The 12,616-nt window shown below is 41.2% G+C and overlaps 1 non-coding gene across 1 annotated transcript; it reads left to right on the top strand.

The window, feature by feature from the left end:
- Positions 1–2,089: 2,089 nt before the first annotated feature.
- On the top strand, positions 2,090–2,196 carry LOC114005979 (U6 spliceosomal RNA). Its single transcript, XR_003547759.1, has one exon. It is a non-coding gene; the product is annotated as a U6 spliceosomal RNA (small nuclear RNA).
- Positions 2,197–12,616: the final 10,420 nt, after the last annotated feature.

Consider the following 12,616-nt stretch of genomic DNA (forward strand, 5'->3'; position numbering starts at 1 on the left):
GCAGGAGAGAGAAATGGAGGAGAAGGGACTGCAGCATGTCCACTCTCCATGATGGGGAGGGGGTGATCTCTTTCTCTCCCTCTCTCGCTCTCCGGGGAGCACATGTGCCAAAAAGTAAAATTTAAAAAACTTGTAATACAAACCTCACAGGCACATTTACGTAAAAGCACAGTACTTGGCTACCAGGTCGAGTGCTATGTTTGACGATGATGGTAATGAGTTTCCAGTCATTTTGTATGGCTGATTTCAAAAATGGCCTCAATTCTTTATCACTCCCTTAGTCACAGCTTGGCCATGTGACTTTGCAGTTCCTTTCTTTTCTTTCTTTCTTTTTTTTTTTTAAAGAATTATTTTATTTAACTTTATTTATTATTATTATTTTCCAGTTTGATCAGAGAGAGACAGAGAAAGAGAGAGAGGGAAAGTGAGAAAGGAAGCCACCAGGTCCAGGACTTGAACCGCGGTCGGCCATGTGGGAGTCCAGCATGTTTATCACCACGCCACCTGCCAGCCCCGATTTTATTTAACTTTATTTTAATTTGACCAGAGAGGGACAGAGAAAGAAAGAGAAAAAAAGACTCCAGGTCTGGGACTTGAAACATGGTTGGCCCTGTGGGAGTCCAGTGCCCTTAACCACCATGCCACCTGCTGACCCTGTAGCTCCTTTCAATAAAGAGGCATGTCTACTGCCGTGCCCCTGAATCTGAGATGGCCTGTGTCTTGCTTTGGCCAGTACAATGTGACTGTAGTCTTGTGCCTTGCCATCCACAGGAACGCATCTACTGCTGATGAGAGACGTGTAGCACCATTCAGCCACCTCAGCCATCCTAGTCGGGGCCTGCCTAAGTCAGCTAATCGACCCAGATATGCCCGCAATGCTATCTAGCTGACAGTGCCAGAGCATTAGCAGTGTTATATCCTCTGGGGTTTGTGACGCAGTGACACCTGACTGGTATCTGTATGTCAAAAAGAGATTTAAAAAAAGTATTTATTTAATTTGATGTATTATTATTATTTTAAAGTTTGCTATAGGGCATGTGTGCTCACAAGTCAGAGAGAGAGAGAGTTGGGAAAGTGAGAAGGCAAGCAGCCAGGTCCAGGACTTGAACCTCTGCCTTTGGGAGTCCATTGCCCTAACTACCATTCTGCCTGCTGGCCCTCAAAAGAAGTTTTTAAAACTAAAAGGCACAATGTTAAAATAAAATGACCTCTTGTATACTCTCTTTTTGCCTCCCAAAAGTGACAATGTGTTTCCAGATCATTTAAAAACCATATGGGGGGCAGCAGCAGATGGCATGGTGGTTAAGGACACTGGATTCTCACTTGACCAACTGTGGTTCAAGTCCCAAACCTGGCAGCTTCATTTCTCACTTTTCCCCTCTCCCTCTCTCTCTTTCTCTCTCACTCTGTCCCTTTCTGGTCAAATAAAAATATATAAAATAAATAAAGTTAAATAAAATAATTCTTAAAAAAAAAATCCAGGGACTAGAAAGTGGCATGATGGTTAACGTGCTAGACTCCCCCACATGACTGATTGTGGTTCAAGTCCTGGACCTGGCGGCTTGCTTTCTCACTTTCTCTCTCTTTCTTTCTCTCTTCCTCTCTCTGGTGAGAAAACTACCCAATAACATTTTTTTTTAAATTAATTTTTAAAAATTTAACAAAAAAACCCTTATCCAATACGACATGCAGGAGATTGTTAACTGTGGTTGCCCGTGAGGAAATGACAGGGGTGTGTGTGTGGCTGATTTCACTGTATATCCTGTTCTTTTACAATTTGAGCTGTTACCTATTCCAACAAGTTCAATAAAAATCCTACATAAATATAGATCATTGACTAGTATTTCTAGAGAAAAGAGAGATGCAAGACACGGTACGTGACAGAGACTATTATTTGCAAGACTCAGTCTCTCAACGGATGCAGTCAGATCTCTAAACCTTTTTCTAGGGTGAAATGGCTAGAGACTATTCATATCCTAATAACTTTACAGATAGACAAGTTCCTTGAGAAGTCAATTCTGAGAAACTTTCGCATCTCAACAGATAAACTGTGGCTTTCCTCTTGCTGACCACAAAATGCATTGGGTCAGTGCTCACTTCGGCAGCACATATACTAAAATTCAAACGATACAGAGAAGATTAGCATGGCCCCTGCACAAGGATGACACGCCAATTCGTGAAGCGTTCCATATTTTTAAACTAATCCAAAATCAATTCATATGAGTTTTCTGAGCAAAAATATATATTTTTTCTGGTGATAAGCATGCAACAATAAATCTCTAAACTTGAAAAGAAAAAATGCACTGGGTCAGAGATTTCTTCTAAACACCAGTTTTTTTTTTTTTTAAGAGTTATTTTTATTTTAACTTTATTTATTATTAATATCATTATTATTTTTCAGTTTGATCAGAGAGAGACAGAGAGAGAGAGAGGAAGTGAGAAAGCAAGCCACCAGGTCCGAGACTTGAACCGTGGTTGGCCACGTGGGAGTCCAGCGCCTTAACCACCATGCCACTTGCCAGCCCCTTAAACACCAGTTTTATGATTCTCAGAGTTTTGCATGGATAAGGATCACCCTTAGCTCTTGTTAAAAATGAAGATGAGGCCAACCAGCAGATGCCATAATGGTTACGTCACTGAACTCTCACGTAGTCGACAACAGTTCAAATCCCGGACCCTGCAGCTTAAAATTCATGCTGGGTGCCTGTAAGTGAGTCCCCAAGACCCCAAGAGGAGAATTGGGGGAAGGGATTGGAGGAGAATAGAGGCGAAGGGATTGTGGCATTTCTATCCCCCCAGGGGGTGATTTCTTTAGTTGGGGAGGGGGCTGACAGATGGCATGGTGGTTAAGGCACTGAACTCCCACTTGACTGACTGTGGTTCAAGTTCTGGACCTGGTAGCTTGTTTTTTCACTCTTTCTCTCTCTCGCTCATCAAATAAAAAATAATGATAAATAAAATAAAACAAATAATTATTTTAAAAATGTAGATGGGCGTATCAGATGGTGAAGTCACAGTAAGGTGAAATGCTCTGCAAGGCTGACCACTCTGGGAAGGTTCCAGATTTGCATCTGGAGATTTCCCTGAGCACTAGAAATGCCCATGTTCTGGGTCGGACCACCTGAGGCTGGGATCAAGACCCTGATGAAGTTGCTGTCTCTCTTTCTCTCTCACTCATGGAAGAAATAAATAAATAAACTTACAAACCCCCACAAGACTTGAGATACCATGAAAAAGAAATGTAGATGATCCAGGTCCCACCCAAGAGATTCTGATGCAGGTCTGGGGTGGAGCTCAGAAAGCTGCGTTGTAAGAAACAGCTGAGATGTTTGTGACCTCCATTCAAGTAGCATTCTGCAGTCCTGCTGAGTGGCTCACAGACAGCAGGCCTGTGGGCACCTGATTCTGTGTCACCAGTAGAAACCATTTAATGTGATAACAATAAGAAAAGGGATAAATTCAAAGCCCAACAGCAGGGGCTGGCAGGTGGCATGGTGGTTAAGGCCACAGACTCCCACATGGCCGACCACATTCTAAGTCCTGGACCTGGCAGCTTGTTTTCTAACCCTTGCCCCTCCACCCCTCAGCCATGTCTCCCTGGTGAGTGCATGTGCCCTGTAGCAAATTTTAAAAGTAAAAATAATGATAAAATAAAATGAAAAAGTACTCAACAACATGGTCAAGGAATGCAAAAATTAAATAAAGCTCCAGTATTATTTTTAAAAAAACGACTTTATGAAAGAATTAATTTGAGTATTCAAATGTGGGAGAATATGAGGGCACTTCACAAAGTTCTTAGGAACACAGAATTAAAGAACACGTTTATTTTGGTGCAACAATTTTTCAAACCTATAAGTAGTTTTTCATAATATGCATTTTCCATGAACTTTGTGAAGTACTCGTGTTAAAGTGTGAATTACATACATAAATGAATTTTAAGAAGAAGAGGACTGGGACCAGCAGGTGGCAAGGTAGTTAACCACATGGCCAACCACGATTTGAATCCCAGACCTGGTGGCTTGCTTCCTCACTTTCCCTCTCTCTCTCTCACTCTGTCTCTCTCTGGTCAAATTAAAATAAAGAGTTAAATTAAATAATTCTGAAGAAAAAGAAGAGGACTAACTTAATTATGTGATAAAACCACTTAAAATAAACATTTTGGCATGAAGTCCATCAGACTGCAAAGCTGCACTCTGGTTATGTATGTCATCAGAATCTGAATGTTCTGGCAGCAGCTGGGGACAAATGGAGACATTGCTGGCTTTAGAATCTTGCTAAAGACATTTTTATGTTTTTGAGAATTCTAGGGTTCCACAAAATAAAGAAAGAGAGATAGGGACCAGGTCAAGAGTCTTGCCATGCTGAGATCCCCACGTAAGCTTCATAACCAGCTGGGATCACAGGCCATGTGGGCTCATCCGGTATGTTCAGGTTGACCTGGGATCTGAACCCGGGTCTCCTTTGTGGCTCCAGCATTGCATAGTGGTGTCTTGCTGCCTGTACTGCTGTGACTGGGCCATAATTTTTGGAGTCTTTTTTTTTTTTTTTAAGAATTATTTATTTAATTTTATTAATCATTATTATTATTTTTAAATTTTGCTACAGGGCACGTGCACAGAAAGAGATAGAGAGAGAGAGGAAGGGAGGGAAAGTGAGAAAGCAAGCTGCCAGGTCTGGGACTCGAACGCTATCAGCCATGCAGCTGTCCAGTGCCTTCGCCACCATGCCATCCACTGGCACCTTTGGGAAACTGGAGGCATGGACTCAGAATTCACTAACATTTTTATCCCCTACTGGAATAGCATATTGAATAGTGAAATAATAATTATGGCTAGGAAATGCTCTGAAGAGTCCCCCCCCCCCAATTATTTGACTTTGTTTTGTTTTAAGGTGGGTTAGTTTTTTGTGAAAGAATTATTTCATACTCAGAAAAAGGTAGTCAATATGGAAAAGGAAAATAAAGAAACAGCTCCGGGGCCAACAGATGGCACGGAGCTGGATCCCACATGGCCAACTGAGGACTTCGAGTCCCAGACCCAGCAGCTTGAAAACCATGCTGGGCATGTGTGCAGGTGTGCCCAAAACCCTGACAGGAGACTAGAGGAGACGGGATTGCAATGTGGCCATCCTCACTTTTTCTGTCTTCTCTCTGGTGGGCGTATATACTCTATAGCAAAAACAAAACAATACAAAAACTGCTCCAATCTCCAAAGGCAAGTTTAAATATCTTGGTATTTTTCTCATTAGGCTTTGTTCCCACTTGGTTCTCTGGTTCCCTCATATTGTTAGTTTTATTCTGCATGTATATCATAAAGCCTTGCTTCTTATTTATTTTAAAATTTATTTTTAATAATTATTTTATTTTTATTATTATTATTATTTTAATTTAATAAGAGAGAGAGAGAAAGCCACCAAGTCTGGGACTCAAACAGTGGTTGGCCATGTGGGAGTCCAACACCTTAACCACCATATCTTCTGCTGTCCCCAGAATCTTGTTTTAAAAATTTAATATTATAAGCACTTCTCTGTGCCATAATATGTACTTAATACATGTCAATTTTTAAAATAATTCTTTTATTTGATTGTATTAATTGTCATTATTTTAGTTCATTTTTCAAAGTTGACCAGAGAGAGACAGAGAGGGCAAGTAAAGCAAGCTGCCAGGTCCAGGACTCGAACTGCAGTCAGCCATGTGGGAGTCCAGCTGCCTTAACCCCCACACCACCCACAGGCCCCACTATATATCATTTTGAATAGGTCTAATAGTCTTTGGAGAATTCCTCTAAAAAACTGGATTGAACATCTAGGGGGCTTTTAGTCTTTTGCTAATATGAAAATAAGACTTTTTTTGGTTTGTTTTTTTGAGAGGTTTTTGCTATAGGGCGTGTGTGCTTGCCAGAAAGACAGAGAGAGACAGAGAGATAGAAAGCGAGAAATCACCCCCCAGGGGGACGACCATGCCACAATCCCTTCTCCTCCATTCTCCTCTTAGGATCTTGGGCACGCACGTACATGCGCCCGGTGTGAGTTTAAGCCACTGGGTCCGGGACTCAAACCATGGTCAACTACATGGGAGTCCTGCAATGTAGCCATTATGCCATCCCAATAAGGCTGTTACTAACAACCAGAAGTCTATTTAGTCTATTTTTTTTTTTTTTTTTTTGGTTATTTATGATCCTTTCTTGGGCATAGATTCCCAGAAATCACGTGACTAGTTCAAAGACTGTAAACATTTTCAGGGTGATGACATTCTGTCAAATTGCTTTCCTAAAGCATGTCCACCCACATCAGCTCACCCTTGCTGGTGTTCATGATATTTTCCTTCATTCCTTCTATAATATTTACTAGGAGCCGTTTACTAGGGAGCAACGTATAGCTGTCCCAGGGAAAACAAGCTGCGAATTGCCTAGGAGCCGTGTTATCTTGCTTTAGATTGCTTGCTTTGATGATCACTGATATGCAACATTTTTCCTGCTCTTTGACAAACGAATCAGTTTCTCTTTCACCATGAACATGGAAGAGAACTTCTATGATGAAGAATTTATACCAGGCTGATCTTTGTGTGGCTCATATGTGTTCCCAGAGCTGACATTTGAAATCTTTCTTTCTCCCCAGGCACAGTGGAGTTATTGATCCTCTTAGCCTAGGCTGACTCACTTGCTTTTGGGTCTGCCAAGCTCCTCATTCCAGCACCATCAAGCGGAAGCTCCTGATGCTAACTAGTGCCCCCGTATGTCCACGAGGTCACCATTTTCCAGCCAGACTGAGAGACAGGAAACATATCCAAATCTGCCTTCTGGTAGCCAGGAGCTGCCACTCTCTGCCAGGCACTATCTTTAAAAAAACTGGAGTCGCCACTCTAACCCTCCAGTGTCTTGTGAAATGGTTCTACGTGTGAGATTAGAGCCTTTTAGACTCTATACTCCTAGAAAAGAATCTAAGAGGTGAGACAGCATACAGTGAGAGATAACACCTAAAACAAATTTCGATGGAACCTCCATGCTACCTCTGCATTAAAAATTGTCCCAGTTTTATCAGAATAAAAAACAATTGCCCTAGTTTTTCTTGGAAGCAGCCTGAAGTGCCCTGTGAAAATCACTTGCTATCCATTTGACTCGGAGAACCCCACACATTCATGTAAATCAAGAGGCTTAAGTCTTCGTGTCCTCTTTAAGAATACTTGTGATGGGACCAGCAGTTGGTGTAATGGCTATGTCGCTGGACTCCCATGTAGTCAACTGCAGTTCAAGTCCCGGACCCAGTGACTTAAAGTCACACCGGGTGCATGTGTGTATGTGCCCAAGATCCCAAGAGGAGAATGGAGGAGAAGAGATTGCGATGTGGCCATACCCCTGGGGGTAATTTCTTGCTTTCTGTCTCTCTGTCTCTCTCTTTCTGGCGAGTGCATGTGCCCTATAGCAAAAACTTCTAAAAAAAATTAAATAAAAAGAATACTTGTGAAACTGCCCAGACCATCAAGGGCATGCATTTCCAAAAAAACCTCCAAACAGCTGACAGATGTCACTTCACAGAAGCAATGTGTGTCATTCTGTTGTTACGGTGGTGGAGCCGGTAAATGTGCCCAGGCCTAACAGTGGGGCTGGACACAGGGTGGTCAGTAGCACACACACAAAGCTTAAATTTTTGCAGCACATGATTTAAAGTGCAGAGAGTAATTGCAACTTAAGTGTATAGATGTCGATTTTTTGGTTTATCGAGCATATTCAAGTTAACCAAGCACCTAGGATACTCTGCAGTGTCTACACAGCTCAAGGTCAGATCAACCCATACATGAACTTCTGCTGCCACATCAGACGTCTCTTACTAAAAAGGAACAGAATGTTCTTAAGCAAGGAGAGGAGGCTACACTGAAGAATCTCTGAGGAAACAGGAGAAACAAAACCGTCTGGCATGGGAATACATTCAGCCAAAAGATAAAAATAAGTAAAAGTTTTTTTAAAAATGTCCCAGAAACTGATTTGAAGGATATGAAAACTGAATTTTGTCAGACCTCCAACCTAGCTAAATTTTGTCCTCAAGTTATCCCTTAGGGCCCTGGTAGTCGAAGTATGGTCAGAGAGGGTCAACTTCAGCATTAACTTGATAGGTTGCTAGACATGCAGACCCCAGCCTCAACTAGTCCATGTGTGTCTGCAGTTTAACCAGATCCCTAAGTGACCTGTAATCATGCTAAATAGGAGAAACCCTTACAACAGGTCGTGATATCAACCTGGGTTTACACGTTAGAGTCTCTGGAGGAGCTTGTAAGCAGTATCTATGCCTAGGCTCTGCCTCCAAAGGTGCTGATTCATATTGAGTGTGGGGGTTGGCATGGAATTATTGAGATGCTTTCCAGTGATTGTATGTGTGGCAGAATTGAGAGCTGATTCACAGTTTCTGAAACTTCCTTGCAGAGTTCATAAATTAAACTCTGAAGGTCTTTGAATTTCATTTGAATTAACATCTTAACTAATAGTATGTTTTATGATTAAATCAGAAAACTATTGGGTGATTAGAAAAGTCATGATGCACTTTTGCATAGAAAAATAGAAAAATACATTGTGACTTTCCTGACAACCCAACAGCTCTTGGAGGATAGGCGTGTGTGTGTGTGTGTGTGTGTGTGTGTGTATGTGTTCCCTTACTAGGTTGCCTAGGCTGCCTATGAGCTCACCATCCTCCTGCCTCTGCCTCTCCAGTAGCTGGACTAGAGCAGTTTTTTTTTTTTCCCCCTTCACATTGTATTGAACTTTCAACATTGGTCAGTTTCGAAAGCAAATAGGTACCTCAGGCTAAGAAACAAGACACACACAAAACAATTGCAGTCATGCTGGTAAATGCATCTGAGTCTTGGCAATCCCACCCCTGGTAGTGGTTTGACACCTTCTACCTTGGATGGCCCCACAGCAGCACATGAAGATGGCCCAGTGACACCATAAGATGAGCAGATGGCCAGACTGGCCTGATGCCGCTTTCAAAGCTAGTCTCCCTACCTCTTATGAGTCATTTCCTGAAGTGAAGAACACAAGGCCAGCTGGGCAGAAACTACACATGCCATGTTATCTGAAGTCCAAGATGCTGCTGAATCTGACCACTGCTTTTTCCCGTTTCCCCAAGACCAGCATGCAATTATCAATCCCCAGGACAGCTGGCTAAGAGTTTGATTTTCACTCTAGAGGGATGCCACCTGCTGCTGTTTGAATTGCCTCCTGGCCTGATGGTCTGCATCCTTGCTCATAAAAGCCTTTCTTTTCCCTTTCGGCAGTGTTAGCTGTGGTTCACACGCCGGCTGAGACCCAGACCTCACAGGGAGCTCTCAGCCTGTGGGCCACACCATACCTGGTATCTGGCACCCGGCTCTATTGCATAGCACATCCATCCCCTTGGCTGTGAGACAGCCAGAAACCCAGTGAGGTGGCCTATAGCAATGAGCCTATCAATTTCCTGTTTGCTTTATAATGATTGCAATTTTCTGTCTTCTTGAGGTCAATACATCTGAGAAACGTGTCAAAGCAGTAGTTTGAAAATTTCTTTGGCTCAAGGCACCTATATTAATATACTTAAAATTTCTGAGCTTTCATTTACATGGGTTACATACAGGGGTTTGTTGAAGTTAGCTTATATCAGCCCCTGATAATTCAATATGCAGTAATTTTTCAAGCTGTTAAGCTATGAGAATTTTGAAATTGTCAATGAAGAAAAGTCTTTACACCATGGAAATTGGCAAATGCTACAATTCAAAGCTTTTTTACTTTTCCTGGATATCCAGTTCACTAGCACACTACTGACTATATCAACTTATATTTACTATATTAGACATTTGAAATGAGGAACTTTTGAGCATATTTATTTTAGTTAATTTAATAAAAAGACTTGAATCATTTTACCTTTCTTTTCTTTTTTTGGGAGGGGGTAAATGCTCTCTTTTTTTCCTTTTTGGAGAGGTTTTTGCTATAGAGCATGTGCGCTCGCTAGAAAGACAGAGACAGAAAGTGAGGAATCATCCCCCCCCCCCAGGGGGGATGGCCACGCCGCAATCCCTTCTCCTCCATTCTCCTCTCGGGACCTTGGACACGCCAGCACACACGCCCGGCGCGAGTTTTAAGCCACTGGGTCTGGGACTTGAACTGTGGTCGACTACATGGGAGTCCAGCAACATAGCCATTACACTAACTGCTGGTCCCGGTAATGCTCTCTTTAGTGGCTGGCTTAATAGAAGTCAACTTTGCCTCTGTATTCAATCAGTTGCATTATCACAAGTCATACAGTCTCTGGAAAGTCAACTATACATTTGTGAGAGCATCAGAGCAAAAAAGGCAAAAAAAAACCCCTTTGTGTTTTAAGAGTTTTGACCTTGGAAACCTCCTGAAAGAGTCTCAGGACTCTGGGGATCACTGCATTAATGCGTTTCTCTGTTCTCAGACTGCAGCTTACTTAACTGTACCTCTTGTAAAACACCAATAGGTTTATCCTCTGGTCAGTTACTCCCCATGCTCATTTGGTATGGTAAATTTGAAAGGCAAAACTGCACAGCATATTTATTATGCCAGAAAATTACTGCAGGTGACTGTTTTTTTTTTTTTTTTAAAGAATTTTTTGTTTAATTTTTTTTTTTTTTTTTATTTTTTTTTTAAAGAATTATCTGTTTAATTTTATTTATTATTATTATTATTATTTTACTTTGGCCAGAGAGAGAGAAAGAGGGAAAGTGAGAAAGCAAGCCACCAGGTCCAGGACTTGAACCATGGTTGACCACGTGGGAGTCTAGCATCTTAACCACCATGCCACCTGCCATCTCCTGCCCTCAATTTTTCACTATAGCATCTAGATGAAGATTAATCTGCAAAGGGAAGGACTGGACGTCAGAAACAGAAAAGGCTTGGCCTCTATTTGCTTTGGAGTCCAAGACTTTCTGAAGGACATGCCAACAGTTTTATTATTATTATTTTTTAATTGCTAGAGGTGTGTGCTCATCAGAGAGACAGAAAGAGACAGAGAGCAAAGGAGAAGAAAAATGCACCCCACAATGGAATACAGTCATGCTGCAATCTTCATTTCTCCATCCCATTGGGATTTTGGGCACACTTGCACATGCACCCATCATAAATCACCGAATTTGGGATTTGAATTGTGGAGTTGGGCATGTAGGATCAGGATCTCTTAACCCCTAGGCCACAGGGCCAGCCCAGTTTTATTAATTTCTGAAAGAGTTTTATCAATGACCTTATTCAGAGGTATAACCTAATATTTTCCAAGTGTACACTCAACAGCCAAGTATTCCATTTCTTTAAAAATGTTATTTTTGACTTAGTGGAAAAAAAAGATAATTTTGTGTCTAGAAACTTGAAGTGTGTTTTTAAAAATTCAAACACATTTGGAAAAAATAATAGAAGAGTTTAAAGGTTACTTTATGGTCAGAGTGAAGATCCTATTTTTGGTAGCCGTGAACTGAGAAACCCATGTGACTTCATTTAGTACATCTGTTCCTGAAGCACTTGTGGAAAGCCCAGGCCTCAAAAACTTTAAAAGCTTATGTGAAAAAAACATATAATAATAAAAGCTTATGTGTTAACTTAAAAATTCTGTATGTGAACAGAATTCTGGTTTAGTTAAAAATTCTTCCATCAACTATGGTCTAGAAATACTTCATGAAAAATGTTTACTGCTTTTCTGCTCTTAGAGGTTCTTGCCATTTTGCTTTAAATCTCCACTCCTCCCTTCAGCCTGCGGGAGTGTGAGATGGTGGAGGATTATCACTCACAAACAGAAGACAACACAGCCCTCTATGGGTTTCCTCCCTGCTCTGACATTTGATTTGTTTCTCACTTGGAAAGAACCACAGATGCTACTCACGATGCCAATAATTCAGGAATCTGAATATGTTCTCAATGATACAAGTTTGACTTGCCCTAAGGGGTTAAAAAACAAACAAACAAACAAACAAAAAAACAAAGCAAATCACCTAAAAAAAAAAAAAAGCAGATAAAGCAGATCACCTAAAAAAAAAAAAGCAAAATATACAGGAAATAAAAAATGGAAAATTATTTTTTGATAACATGTTTGTTGATGTGCTTGATTAAGCCAATATACAGTGTACTCTGGATGGGAAATCTCATTTTGTATGCTGTAATGATGTACAGTGAATGAATGTAAATAGTATAGTGAATGAATATAAATAAATAAATTTAAATTAAGAAAAAGCAGACCACCTGCCTTTGGCAGAAATCATCCTGTCTCTACTCCCCCCACCCCTTGTTCTTCCAGACCCATCCTCCATTGCCAAGGAAGCTGACATCACCCAGGATCCTGTGGCTTCTGCGTTTTTGGTTAAGATCACAAGCAGTGGGAGGCACCAGTAAGAGCCCAGATGGTTGGAGAAGTCAGTGTAGTCCCCTTGCCACTCCTGCAGGTTGTGGGTGGTAACAGCTACTCCTAATTGTCAGTCTTGGGTGCTTCCCCATCCCTTGTTGCTTCTCTTAACTGCCCAAACTCTGCAGGGTTTATGAGACACTCTTCTAATTAATGCTAATCACTCTATTAGATGTTCCTCAATTAAACCTTTAAAAATGCCACCCTGCCAGGGCCTAAAAATAAAATAATTTACTCCACACAGATA

This window comes from Tupaia chinensis, unplaced genomic scaffold, assembly GCF_000334495.1.
Source record: "Tupaia chinensis unplaced genomic scaffold, TupChi_1.0 Scaffold145093_1, whole genome shotgun sequence".
Lineage (NCBI taxonomy): Eukaryota > Metazoa > Chordata > Mammalia > Scandentia > Tupaiidae > Tupaia > Tupaia belangeri.